Genomic DNA, 15,348 nt, shown 5'->3' on the forward strand with positions numbered 1-15,348 from the left:
GCTGCTGCTACGGTCGCAGGTTCGAATCCTGCTTCGGGCATGGATGTGTGTGATGTCCTTAGGTTAGTTAGGTTTAAGTAGTTCTAAGTTCTAGGGGACTGATGACCTTAGAAGTTAAGTCCCATAGTCTCAGTCCCATTAGAACCATTTTTTTTCGCAACAGTATCCACTGCAAGTACTATGAAAGTTAGGCGGGAGGCAAGAAAACTTGGTTTTTATGGTCGAGCGGCTGCTCGTAAGTCACACATCACACCGGTAAATGCCAAACGACGCCTCGCTTGGAATAAGGAGCGTAAATATTGGACGACTGAACAGTGGAAAGACGTTGTGTGGAGTGACGAATCACGGTACACAACGTGGCGATCCGATGTCAGGGTGTGGGTGGGGCGAATGGTCGGTGAACGTCATCTGACAGAGCGTGTAGTGCCAACAGTACAATTCGGATGCGGTGGTGTCATGGTGTTGCCGAGTTTTTCATGGAGTTGGCTGGCACCCCTTGTTGTTTTGCGTGGCAGTATCACAGAACAGGCCTACATTGGTGTTTTAAGCACCTTCATATTGTTCCCAGTGTTGAAGAGCAATTCATGGACGGCGATTACAGCTTTCAACACGATCGAGCACCTGTTCATAATGCATGAAAATAACATCCCTGTAATGGACTGACCTGCACAGAGTCCTGGGACGTTTTGGAACGCCGACTTCGTGCCAGGCCTCACCGACCAACATCGATACCTCTCCTCAGTGCAGCACTCCGTGAAGAACGGGCTGCCATTCCCGAAGAAACCTTTCAGCACCTGATTGAACGTATGCCTGCGAGAATTCCAGCATAACCCATGGAGGGCGCCAGGAACTTGTAAGTCATTTTCAGACAGGTGTCCGGATGCTTTTGGTCACATAGTGTAGGTAATGGCTAGAAGGATGTTCATAGATGATAAAGGTTTTCGCGCACTGAATGTAGTCGACGGGATGGCTTTAATTTTGCATCTCTCTTTTTAGTCTAGGCGAGATAGTCCTTTTGCCAGCCTTTATTGTTGCTACTTAACGAGGTAACCGAACGATCCAGTATTGCTGGGTCAGTACAGTCATTAAGGAAATTGTGGATATTGTCAGTTGGATCGAAGTGGCCCTCTCAGTGAATCGCCTCGTTCCAGTGTCGTGAGGCATAACGTCACGGCGGACAGTCCAGCAGACGCAATTACCGTGTGAAGCCGCTGACGCCAGCGCCAGGTTGCGCAGAATAATTGCAAAATGTGCCGGCGTCCTTCTGGCTGCTGGCCCACTTTTATTTGTTGGGTCTGCCGTCCGCCCTCTCTCTATCTGTCTCAGTCACTCAGTGCTTTATTTTTCCTCGCTGTGCCACTGCCCTCTGCTCTTTTTTAATTTTTCTTTCCCTTTTTTGGATGGCTCGCGACGGCGACAGCAAATTGTGAAATGTGAGCGCGCGGCCTGTGACGCAGGCCTGCACGCGCCGATAAATCTCGCGACGTTGTCTGCTCTGCTCTGCGCCAGGTGGCGGTCTCTACTGCGCATGCGCGCGGGCTGCTGTATTAGCAGGTGGGGACGGAAGGGAAGGGCGCCTCCGCCGAAACACTCGTGCACATTTCTGAAATACGGGGAAGGGAGAAGGATAGAGAGAGATAGAGAGAGACGGTAAAAATGTGTGGGACAGTTTCAGCTCGAAATAATTCAGAGCGTTATTCGGGCGCGTAATCTTTCAACAGCTCTGGGCTATGTACTCGACGGAGGGACCGAGTCTGAATTTTCCCTCAGTGATGTTGCTCTCCCGGGTAGAAAAAACAGAGCAAAACGGATTTCAAGGCGTCTCCACTACATAGTAATTTTATAAACAAGCGGAAAAAGCGATGAGTATTCAGGTAACAGACGTCCCTCTAATTTATTTTTCTGGCGATTACTTTCTTACAGTAAGATACTGTGTGTGTAAATATTTTCTTTTATTTCTGATAAGAGATTTTTTGTTATTGTTATATACAGAAACAATCTTTGCTCAAATCCTGTAGCTGTTGAATGTTTTCTGTTTGCATAACCAAACGTTTATCTAACGCACAGAACGCCGTACATTTGATTACCATTATTTGACTGCAAAGGTTATACACAAGCATGGTCTCCAAGTGGGACCAGGAGGAAGCACAATGGTTTTGTGTAAATATGTGAGTAGACAGGCTAGTACTACTCTGAAGAGTATACGGGTCCACCGGGAGGCCCCTTGCGGGGCAGGTCTGGCCGCCTCGATGCAGGTCTTATTACATGTGACGCCACATTGGGCGACATGAGCGCCGGATGGGGATAAAATGATGATGAAGACAACACAACACCCAGTTCCTGAGCGGAGAAAATCCACGACCCAGCCGGGAATCGAATCCGGGCCCGTAGGACTGCAATCCGTCACGCTGACAACGCAGCTATCGGGGCGGACATCCCACAAATAAACTGTGGCCAATACAAGGACTTTTTGAAAACTAGGTTGCAAGGGATGTTGTCCCAATGATGATTTCTTTGACTATGACGTGCAGGGCATCATAGTGTCGCATGGAATTCTGCAGCTTCCATTGGCTACTATTATGCCACTACTAACTTTACAAGAAACAGCTGAAGTACAGTATGTCTTTGGATTATTATTGCAAACCTCCAAAAACGCTCTGATGAAAAAAATCCTACGCACCACGATGTAATTATCCGAATGGAATGGAATTTAAGAGATGTGATACATGTATAGACAAGCAGGTTCGTATCCTACCGATGTGTGGGACGTCTCCAGACGCATCTTGGGCCTGAATTCTCATTGGGAGTAGAATTGTCTACAGTGATGAGTTCCGCTATAAGCTGAGCCCCAAAAACCAACGAAAACGGGTCTGGAAACGCCCCGGAATGCTGTGGGATGCCAACCTGATTGTCGACCGCCATACAGCTGAGAACCAGGAGTAGTGGCGTGGGCTGCCTTTTCTTTCCAAAGCAGGACCCCTTTGGTTGTCATCCGCGGCACCCTTGAAACCTTGCGATATGTCGACGATGTTGTACGCACCGTTTTATTGCCTTTCATGGGAAGTCATCGAGGACTTACATTTCAGCAACATAATGGCCGCCCGCACATGGCTAGAGTTTCTATTTTCACAAACGGCGACAGGGTCGCGAATGGAACAGTGAACCGAAAATGTAGAATTAATTTCTTTATTTCTCGTCTATGATCACAAATATTGCAGGTCTTCAAACTACAAGTTTTGGTCAGCAGTGACCATGTTCAGATCTGCAGCAAGTCACAAAATAATTAATGTACGTCTACAGCTCAAAACGATGAAATAGGCGATGAAGGAAAATGTTACTGACATACATGCGAAAATTACGCGCTCTAAATATGACGAACCATACTTGTTTTATAAAAACATATCCTAATGTACCATGTCCTAATTTGCCATAGTGGCATTGCCAAATGCTGAACATAAAATCAGCACCTGCATCTTCATAAATATATAAATTACGATATATGCTTGGGTCATCTTGTTAACAGTGCTACAGTTCAAAACAAACTGCCATAAAGAAGCCATAAATGTTTGTGCCGCAGGCCCGCCAAATATCGCTCCCGTAGGCGTACGCATCTTCTTCAATAATATAATTGTGCGATGTAATATAAAAAGAAGAATACAATCAGTTAAGTCTGTAGTAGGCTTACCAGGTGTAAAAATCATTAAGAAATGTAATAAATTAAGACAAGACAAAAGGTAAATCGTCAAAAAGGAAAAAATTAAGTAACAAGAATTCCGATACACTCTAGTGGTGAATTTTAGATGAAAATGTAAAGGCATAAATAATAGCCAGCTTACGGAGTACACAGAATAACACAAAAATGACGAAGTTAAATAGCGAAAGAAGCCCAAAGAACGAAAAGATATTCTATCAAACAACTAGCGCCCTCTGTTGGCGCTACCGCCAGAATGCCGCATAGGCGAGGTGGTTGGAGGCGTTCTGGTGGATTATGGGCATGGCCTGTCAACCGCCCGGGGATTTTGACGATCTGACGCACCACCTGGTCAGAACACGCACGACATACCTCAGGGCGACATCCAGTAACTCTGTCAATCAACGCCAAGCCGAAAACTGATCCATAAGAGCCAGAGATGGACCAACGCGTTATTGACTTGCTCAATTGGTGAAGCTCGTTGTTCTCTTCAGGGTAATAACTGAAGATGCATTGGTTCTTACATAGCCATTGTCTTAAGGGTAATAAGGGATAATGTACCGATTCTTACATAGGCATATTACTTCGTAATATTTCTTAATCCATTAGAATTAGTAGCATGTTAAAACTTCTGGATCATGATGATATTGGTAGGCTTTCATCTCCTCCCTAGATGTCTTAATTGTCTTTGATCCCTTCACTGATTCGGAAACATAGCTTTCGAATAGGAATGTGGTATGCTTTACAGATGTGACATTTCTTATCTCTTTGCGATTCAGTCCCGTTTGTGGTCCCTTAACGTTTGTAAATCCCTCTGTAATCGTACTACCGAGATAACAAAATCACACGATCAATTTATGACGACATCAATTTTTGTATTGGTTTTATTTTCTTCCATGGTTTCCCGTTTTACCGTTAGTTTAGTTTTCCGTCGAAGAGTGCCTGATAGGACTTAAAGCGGTCTACTAATTTCATACGGATCATTTGCGAACCCAAAAAAATATATATAATAATAAAAAAACTTAATCCTTTAATCGTTGGATTCTGCATCTACATAATTACTCTACAATTCACTATCAACTGCCTGGCAGAGGGTTCATCGAATCGCCCTAAGGCAACTTCTCTACCGTTCCTCTCTGCTGGAACAGTGAGCGGGAAAAACAACACTTAAATCGTTCCGTGCGAGCTCTGTTTTCTCTTATCTGATTGAAATTTGTTCCTAGGCTTACGCACTACTTAATCTGACTGAAACTAACTTACGCTATGGACAACACACATACTCATGCCCAAGGGAGGACTCGAACTTACGACGGGGTGGGGGGGGGGGGGGGGGAAGGGGGGGGGGGGGGGACGGCTACAACGCGCGGCTATCTGATTGAGATAATCACTTATCTCTATGTAGGTAGACGTCAACAAAATAGGATCACACTCTGAGAGGAATTCTAGTGATTGAAATTTCATGAGAGGGTCCTGTCGCAGCGAAAACGCCTTTGTTTTAACGACAGCCACCCGAATTCGTGTATGATGCCCATGGTACTCTCTCTCCTATTTCGCGATATTAAGAAACTACCTGTCTTTCTTTGAACTTTCTCGATGTCCTCTGTCAATCCTATCTGATGCGGACACCACAGAGCTCCAGAAGGGGGTGGACAAGCGTTGTGTAAACAATCTCTCTAGTACACTTGTAGGATTTTCTAAGTGATCAGCCTTTGGTTTGTTTTCCCAACAGCGCTATCTATGTGATCGATCCAGTGTAAGTTATTCGTAACTATAATCCCTAAGTATTTAATTGAGTTTACAGTCTTTATATTTGTGTGTTTATCGTGTAACTGGAATTTAGCGGTAATTTCTAGTGCTCTTGTAGATAAGTATGCACTTTTCATGATTTAGAGTGAATTGCTACTTCTTGCACCATATCGGTATCTTGCGTAAATCATTTTACAATTCGTTTTGATCATCTGATGACTTTACATGACAGTAAATAACAGGAAACAATCTAAGAGGACTACTGAGATTGTCCCCTAAATCGTTCATGCAGATCAGGAGCAACAGAGGAACTATAACACTTCCTTCGGTAACGCCAGATGTTACTTCTGTTTCACTAGATGAGTTTCCATCGATTATTAAGATCTGTAATCTTTCTGACAGGAAATGACAAATCCAGTCACACTAGTGGGAGAATAATCCATAGACTCGCAATTTCATTAGAAGTCACTTGTAAGAAACGTTACCGAATGCCTCCGGGAAACTTAAATATATAGATTCTTTCATGTCCCCTGTCCATAGTACTCATTACTTCGTTCACTAGAATAATATTTTTTGAATCCGTGGTGGCTATTTGTCAATAAATCGTTTAATCCGAGGTAATTCATAATGTTTGAGGACTGTATACGTTCCTAAATTCCACAGGAAATCGACGTTGGTGATACGTGTCTGCGATTCATCGGATTCCTAAAGCTTCCTTTCTCCTGTATTTGTGTGACTTGTGCAACTTTCCAGTCTTTGCGACGGGGTGGTGATCTCTTCTGAAAAGCACGTTGCAAGGCATTCCAAAGATGCTCAGTAATGTACGTTTCTGGGGAGTTTGACGGCCAGTGGAAGTGTTTAAACTCAGAAGAGTGTTCTTGGAGCCACTCTGTGGCAATTCTGGACGTGTGGGGTGATGGCCCTGCTGGAATTGCCCAATTCCGTCGGAATGCACAATGCACCTGAAAGGATGCAGGTGATCAGACATGTAAGCATGCCCACGTGTCACCTGGCAGAGTCGTATCTATACGTATCAGGGGTCCTATATCACTCCAACTTCACACTCCCCACAGTCCCGTGCTGACATACAGGGTCCTTGGATTCATGAGCTTGTCTCCATACCCGTACACATCGATCCGCTCCATACAATTTGAAACGAGACTCGTCCGACCATGTAACATGTTTCCAGTCGTCAACAGTCCAATGTCGGTGTTGACGGGTCCAGGTGAGGCGTAAGGCTTTGTGTCGTGCAGTCATCAAGGGTACACGAGTGGGCCTTTGGGTCCGGAAGCCCCTATCGAGGATGTTTCGTTGAATGGTTCGCACGTTAACACTTGCTGATGGCCCAACACTGAAATCTGTAGCAATTTGTGGAAGGGTTGCACTTCTGTCACGTTGAACGATTGTCGTCAATCGCCATTGCTCCAGTTCTGGTAGGATCTTTTTCCGGCCGCAACGATGTCAGAGATTTGATGTTTCACCTGATTCCTGATATTCATGGTACACTCGCGGAATCGTCGTACGGGAAAATCATCACTTCATCGCTACCTCGGAGATGCTGTGTCCCATTGTTAGTGCGCCGACTATAACACCCCATTCAAACTTAACTTAAATCTTGATAACCAGCCATTGTAGCAGCAGTAATCTGTCTAAAAACAGCACCAGGCACTTTTTGTCTTATATAGTCGTTGCCGACCGCAGCGCCGTTTTCTGCCTGTTTACATATCTCTGTATTTGAATACGCATGCCTATACCAGTTTCTCTGGCGCTTCAGAGTATATGACTCCTAGATATGGAGCTATTGTACCAGCATGCTCTGAAAGGAACCAGATTGGTATAAAATCTGGATCGGAAACTTACCTTCCTTAAATTTTGTAAGCTGCTTCGCAACATCGAGGATGTCTACTTCCAAGTAAATCATGCTGGCAGTAGTACTTGATTCTGTTTCTCGAGTATTTACTTCGTCTTCTTTTGTGAAGGAATTTCGCAAAACCATGTTTTGTAACCGTGCTTTAGTGGTGCTGTCATTAATAACGTCACCTTTCTATTCTATTTGTCTTCTCCTTCATGATTTGAATAGCTAACTCTACAAATACGTTAAATAGACACGGAGGTAGGGGACATAATTCCCTAACTCCGTTTATAATATTGTTCTGTTTGTCTAACTGTTATTTGATTTTGTGATTTGGTTCTGTTGATTAATCATTACTCTACGATTCCAGTCAAGTAGTATTTTTTCATAGTTGTAAATAGTAGCTCCCAGTTCATATTGTCAAATACATTTTCTAAGTAATTGAAGACAAGCTAAGTCTGTCTATTTACATCCATCCTTCTCTCTAAAGGCACATGCAAGGTCAGAAAGCTTCTCATGTTCCTCTGCCTTCTCTAAACCTAAACCGATCTTTTCCAGCATATATAAGTACTTTTCCTATTAACTTACTCTTAATTATACTAATCAGTTGTTTGGAGGCATATGATAACAATGATAGTGATCTGTAACTAGTGCCATTAACTGTCTTTCCTCCTTTAGGCATGGTAATGGTTCTGCATTACGTGAAGCTTTCTGACACGATTCCTCTTGCGTAGAACTCATTTATTACTTTGAATAATTGGCCTTTCATGTTGTTCCCCAACTCTTTCAGCATTTCTACAGGGCGTCCTTTCATTTCTCTTTCGCACTCATTGATGTTTGTAGTTAGGTTATTTTCATTCTCGAAGTGCTTTTTGTCACAAAGTTCATCTATAATCTCTTTACAGTGAGCACATATCTCATAATTGCTTATCTGTAACATTCCTTCTTTATCTTCATTCCAGGTTTGTACTGAAGAGCTTTGAGTTTCTAATAAACTTGTTCTTGTTCTCTCTTTTCTGATCTTCCGCTTTCTCTTCATCGATGCTTTTTGTCTGTTCGTCTTCTTCTTCTGTGCATTTCGTTGTGTTGTGATTCTTAATTCTTTCGTAATGCCACCCAAACTTTTTTCAGAAAACTGCCCCGTAATTAAAACAAAATTCGATTACAAAGACCGTACTAGTGACTGTCGGTAGTTAATTATCTTAATTTACACTTTTATTCAGATTTGTGGGGTGGGCGCACCCAGACAGAGGGACCACCCGCAAAGTGAATTCTCAGAAGGGCGCACCAGAGGGCCTCAGGTCAGTGCCACTCACTTGACCAGACTTTCCTTATGAGTTGTCGCAGTTGGAAACCAGGCGCCCCAGATGCCACATGGATGTGATTTACCACGAAATAAGGCCTCCAGATATGACTGTTTTATGGCTTCTAGCTACACTCCTGGAAATTGAAATAAGAACACCGTGAATTCATTGTCCCAGGAAGGGGAAACTTTATCGACACATTCCTGGGGTCAGATACATCACATGATCACACTGACAGAACCACAGGCACATAGACACAGGCAACAGAGCATGCACAATGTCGGCACTAGTACAGTGTATATCCACCTTTCGCAGCAATGCAGGCTGCTATTCTCCCATGGAGACGATCGTAGAGATGCTGGATGTAGTCCTGTGGAACGGCTTGCCATGCCATTTCCACCTGGCGCCTCAGTTGGACCAGCGTTCGTGCTGGACGTGCAGACCGCGTGAGACGACGCTTCATCCAGTCCCAAACATGCTCAATGGGGGAGAGATCCGGAGATCTTGCTGGCCAGGGTAGCTGACTTACACCTTCTAGAGCACGTTGGGTGGCACGGGATACATGCGGACGTGCATTGTCCTGTTGGAACAGCAAGTTCCCTTGCCGGTCTAGGAATGGTAGAACGATGGGTTCGATGACGGTTTGGATGTACCGTGCACTACTCAGTGTCCGCTCGACGATCACCAGTGGTGTACGGCCAGTGTAGGAGATCGCTCCCCACACCATGATGCCGGGTGTTGGCCCTGTGTGCTTCGGTCGTATGCAGTCCTGATTGTGGCGCTCACCTGCACGGCGCCAAACACGCATACGACCATCATTGGCACCAAGGCAGAAGCGACTCTCATCGCTGAAGACGACACGTCTCCATTCGTCCCTCCATTCACGCCTGTCGCGACACCACTGGAGGCGGGATGCACGATGTTGGGGCGTGAGCGGAAGACGGCCTAACGGTGTGCGGGACCATAGCCCAGCTTCATGGAGACGGTTGCGAATGGTCCTCGCCGATACCCCAGGAGCAACAGTGTCCCTAATTTGCTGGGAAGTGGCGGTGCGGTCCCCTACGGCACTGCGTAGGATCCTACGGTCTTGGCGTGCATCTGTGCGTGGCTGCGGTCCGGTCCCAGGTCGACGGGCACGTGCACCTTCCGCCCACCACTGGCGACAACATCGATGTACTGCGGAGACCTCACGCCCCACGTGTTGAGCAATTCGGCGGTACGTCCCCCCGGCCTCCCGCATGCCCACTATACGCCCTCGCTCAAAGTCCGTCAACTGCACATACGGTTCACGTCCACACTGTCGCGGCATGCTACCAGTGTTAAAGACTGCGATGGAGCTCCGTATGCCACGGCAAACTGGCTGACACTGACGGCGGCGGTGCACAAATGCTGCGCAGCTAGCGCCATTCGACGGCCAACACCGCGGTTCCTGGTGTGTCCGCTGTGCCGTGCGTGTGATCATTGCTTGTGCAGCCCTCTCGCAGTGTCCGGAGCAAGTATGGTGGGTCTGACACACCGGTGTCAATTTGTTCTTTTTTCCATTTCCAGGAGTGTATTTTTAGTAAGCTGCAGGAAATCCACTATGGTGAACAAAACGAAGAAAGTTGTGTTCCTTTGTGGTGCAGCAGGCGCCACAGACAACATCTAGAAAATGGACTGAGAGCCAGCAGTTTGGAACCTTTCTGCAAGCATGAGGCGCTACCGAAAGTCAGGTCCAGAAAAACGAAATGTATACACAACATTAGAAGTCCCAGGATAGCCTAATGAAAAGAAACTGGAAGATGGAGAGAGAAACTCGACCGTGCGGCTGAGGTCTCATTTCACAGACCACAAAAGAGGTGGAGAGAGAGTGAAATGCCGTTTTTAGCACTGAATGGTAGGAAATATGTTGTTGATTTACTGCCTGCAGAAACCTCGGGGAAGGGGACCAGCATCTTTTAAGGACTACTGTTACTATTTGGCCCTCGGGATATCCATACCCCAGTCTTTCCTAAAAGAATACAGAAAGCAAAATGCAGAAATACGAGTTTTCCTCTTAACAGTTATTTAGTCCAAATTCGTTCGAGTTTGGGAATTCGGTTCTCTGACTTCCATGACGCCGGAGCCTTCACTGTGAGAGCACTGCCGTTCCGTCACGTTTCTACTCGAAGTAGACGCGATGAGGGACTCAGAAAGATTTCTGGCTGTCTCGAAGTTAGATACTGGCGTGGGTTGTTGGTACGCTGGCAATGACTGATTCTGCAGCCGCTTCTGCCTCCAGATACAGATTGATTTTAAATCGAGCTGCGACAGCGAGCTGATCCGTAGGACTAGTAAAGTTACTTTTATAGAATTTCAATAACCTTAAGCTTCACTCTGAAAACTAGCTTTCATATTCGAGTGACCAATTTTCTTCCAAATCTAGCCACAGACGCAACGCATTCCCTTCTCTAATATTATCTGTCTTTTATGCTAACATCACGAGCGACTCTGAGCAACTTCGTGAATGCAATTTTTTTTCATTTCTATACGTGATTATTAGAACCTCACCCCATATCCACTTGTCACATGTGTCAAGGTTGACTCATGAATTACAACAGTATTATTGCTTGTCAGACAATTTATGTGTCACTTTAACGAAATTAATTGCTGTTCTTGTTTCAATTAGTAGTCATTTAATTCGAAATTCCTTACCTTAGATGGCGTCTAATGAATTTATATTCGATAACAGAGTCAATTAGCAATCTTGCTGGTTAGACAACCCGATGTACCGTAGCGGTAGTCATCCACAGTGTTTACCTTATAGGGCTTCTTCCCCTCCAAAATTCTTCGATGGTCTACGGCTTTCTGGGCTCTTGTTAAATTTTTGTCAAAACTTCATTTGTTACTGATACTGTTCCACTGTACTAGCTAATCACTTTCTTAAACCATCATTAAGGGTTCCTCTCTCAAAAGCCATTTTTTTCATATCCTATCATTTCTTTTATTCTACTTTTCTCTTCGTCGGGTCCGTTGGTTCCTTTAAAGGTAATATTGCGCTTGGTTAACACAAATATATGATCCCTGTCTATGTCGGAACCTGGATAACTTGTGGCATACGATTTTTACACCTTTGCGTCATTAGTATACAAGATATCTGAAACTGTTCTTTGTTTGGCACCTATCATATTTACCCGTTTATAAGAAGAACTTAAAATAATGTTTGTTTTAACAGTGTAATTCTAATAGCGGAAAGCTACCAAATTTGCTTCTCTTTCATTTGTGGTCCCTTCCCCCCGCCACCCCCACCACCCCAAACCCAAAGATTTCTACTCTCTAATGGCCAGAATGGGATTCGATAACTGCATTAATATCGCACATTATTGCAATTGCCTCTTTCTTTAGTCAACCAGTTCTTCAACAATTTCATACACTCTCCACTTTTCCCAAGCCATGACCCAATGAAGGGAAATATGTCTGCACAACTGCCAAGTCCACAGCTTACCTGTTTATTTTAACCATTACTAACCAGTCGCTGATATTGTAACTATTGCAAGTGTTATTTGACCATTTTTGTATTATCATAACTGCCACCCCATGCTTTTCTCTTTTCTCACCACACAGGGAAAATATGAATGAAGTTGGGTATCAGTTGTCAGTCATATGATATCATCCGCTTAAAAACATATCTACTCGCTGTGATGAGACCTGTGTGTCCTTGATTCCAACGAACAGACTCCTAAGATATTACCGTTATCAAGTGATATCAACTTCTTAAAATTCATATTTACAATTCTGTTTCTCACAAGGGCAACAATTAGGATATTTAGAGTTTCTTTGGAATTAGAGAAGAATTTTTGGCACAATAGTGTACTTTCGAGTGCTTTCAAAGATACACAGGACAAACACATGTGGGTGAAGTATAAACGAAAGCCAGTATCTGACGACTATAACGTAAAGTGACGAAACGCTCGCCTCCTTTGAACCTGTACTGTGACTTGTCCACCACAACGTCTTTTGATATTTAATTCATTCTGATCATACATCGTTAATTCCGTATTGCTTAACAGATTCGCCTCATTCGAGGAAGAATAAGTTGCGAGAAGAAAAATTATGTATTTATCATCTTTACCACCCTCCGTCACATCATAGTGGTTGATTTTATACGTTGCTTAGATAACCGACGCTCAGGTATATTCTATGAATCGCAGGTTTTAGCGCTAGCATGTAAGGACGGCAGTGGAGAAGTCGAATGGTTTGCTTCGGTATATGAAGGAGACGCTTAGAGAACACTAGGACGACCCATTCCTGAGTACTGCTCGAATATTTGGGATCCCCACGTGGATGTATTAAAGGAAGATATGAGAGGCGAGCACGTAGATTTGTTACCGGTAGGTTCGATCAAAACGCTAGTGGTACGGAGTTCTTTAAAAAACTGAAATGGTAATCCCTGATAGGAAGAAGACGTTCTTTTCGAGAAACACTATTGAAAAAAATTGATAAAAACATTTGAATCTGACTGCACAAATTACGACTCCTACGGAGGCATACAGACAGTCGATATTCCCTCGCTCTGCTAGCAGGTGGATCAGGAAAGGAAATTAGTTGTGCTACAAAATAACCTCCAATATGCACCTTACATTGGTTTGTGGAGTATGTATGTACATGTAGACGTAGATGTAGTAGCGAAATCTGAAATTAAAATTTTTTCACATTAATTTTCAGATACTTGCAACAAAAATCTTTTATCCACATTCCACTAACAGCCCACTCCATACGTAGAGACACCAAATACTGTTTTGAAAGTATCTCTCAGAGAACTGTTTTGAATACAGAAACTTCATACTTCTAGCCATTCTCCCAGTTTAAAAATTATCAAACTCTTTATCTGCAATAACTAGATGAGACATCGGAATAGCTTTATAAGATTCTTTCCCACTGGTAATCAACCAGCAAAAAATAGTTTTCCAGTATTACAATTAATTTAAGTGTATTTGAGATTGAACTTCCGAATTTTTGTTACATCATCTCAAAATATTACAAGTAGGTGCTATCGGTAGTATGTATTGATAAAAAACACATCTATTTGTTTCTTGGTTACAATCGTTTGACAGAACAATGCTGTAGTCACGATAGGCACATAAAACGTATTTATCAAGCCATTGTCTAATTAAACGTTTTAACACAGTTGAAGAGCTTAAGTGTGGAGCCTTTTTACAGATTTACAGCGTACGTGAAGACGCACACTTAACAGGGATTCATTTCAGAGTGAGTATAATACTCTAATCTCACAGAAGCATTACTGCGACAACATGGAACTATATCATTACTATTATTATTATGGTTACCAAACCTCCGACTGGTTTAGTGGGACGTGTCACGATTTCCCCTCGTGTGCCGGTAATATCTCAGAGTAGCTCACACACCGCCTTCACCTATTTTCTCTATGTAGTACACTACATGTCTTCCCCTAAAACTTTTGTTGCCCAAATCACTGGTGTTACGAGAGTTATCACACGTGTTCTAATGGTAGCGTCATTGATCAGTAATCAAATCTTCATGGATTCGAATTCTGCTACTGCATAAATTTTGATTAATGATTAGCATTGGCAGCCGTAGACTTTGATCATAAGAAGCCACCCTCATTCGGCCAACAGCCTTGTCAAATAGGCTAGAGGACAGACGTCCAGGGCACTCCCATCTCCTTGGTTTGGGAAACCGCCCCTAAAGGCAGAATAATCAGCAATGATTAACGACATGAGGATGCAGAAGGAAATGGAAAGCACTGAATTAAGAACACGTAAAGTGAATCCACAGGACATGTGGCCTGTAATTGAAGAAAAAGTGTCATGATGACCTCCCCATTGGCAAAAGATTTCGGAATAGTCCCCCTTTCGGACCTCCGGATGAGGACTGCCAAGAAGGGGGGGGAGGGGGTGAGAACTTGAGGAAAAGACTGAATAATCAAGAAAAGGATAAAGTTCTACATCTCCGGGCATGCAATGTCAGAATCTTGAACGTGGAAGGGAGACTAAAAAATCTAAAAATGGAAATGCAAAGGCTCAATCTAGATATAGGAGGGGTCAGTGAAATGAAAAGGAAAGAAGACAAGATCTCTAGTCAGATAAGTGTAGAGTAATATTGACAGCAACAGAACATGGTTTAAGGGGAGAGGATTCCTTATAACTAGGAAGGTATGCCAGAAAGTGCGTTACTGTGAACATTTCAGTGATAGGGTTGTTCTTATCAGAATCGACAACGATATATCAGGCACACATGCCGACGTTGCAAGCTGAAGGCGAAGAGCTGGAGAAAATATATGAGGATATGTAAAGGGTTATACAGAACGCAAAGGGAGATCAAATTCTAATAGTCATGGAGGATTGGAACGCAGTTGAAGGGGAAGGAGAAGAAGAAACGATAGCAGAAGAATATGGGCTTAGGATAAGATTTGAGAGAGTAGAAAGACTAATTGAGTTATGTAATAAATTTCAGCTAGTAATATGGAATACTCTATTCAAGAATCAGAAGAGGAGGAGGTATACTTAGAAAAGGCCGGGTGAAACGATATAATTTCAGCTACATTACATCATGGTCAGACCGAGATTCCGAAATCATATACTGGATTCTAAGGCGTACCCAGGAGCAGATACAGACTCAGATCACAATACAGTGTGACGAAGTTTAAGACTTTAGCTAAGTAAAATAGAACGCAAAGAAGTGGGTTACTGAAGTACTAAGGAATGACAAGGCAGGATTGAAGTTCTCTAAGGCTATAAATACAGCAATTAGAAATA

The sequence above is a fragment of the Schistocerca americana genome, chromosome 2 (assembly GCF_021461395.2).
Source record: "Schistocerca americana isolate TAMUIC-IGC-003095 chromosome 2, iqSchAmer2.1, whole genome shotgun sequence".
Classification (NCBI taxonomy): domain Eukaryota; kingdom Metazoa; phylum Arthropoda; class Insecta; order Orthoptera; family Acrididae; genus Schistocerca; species Schistocerca americana.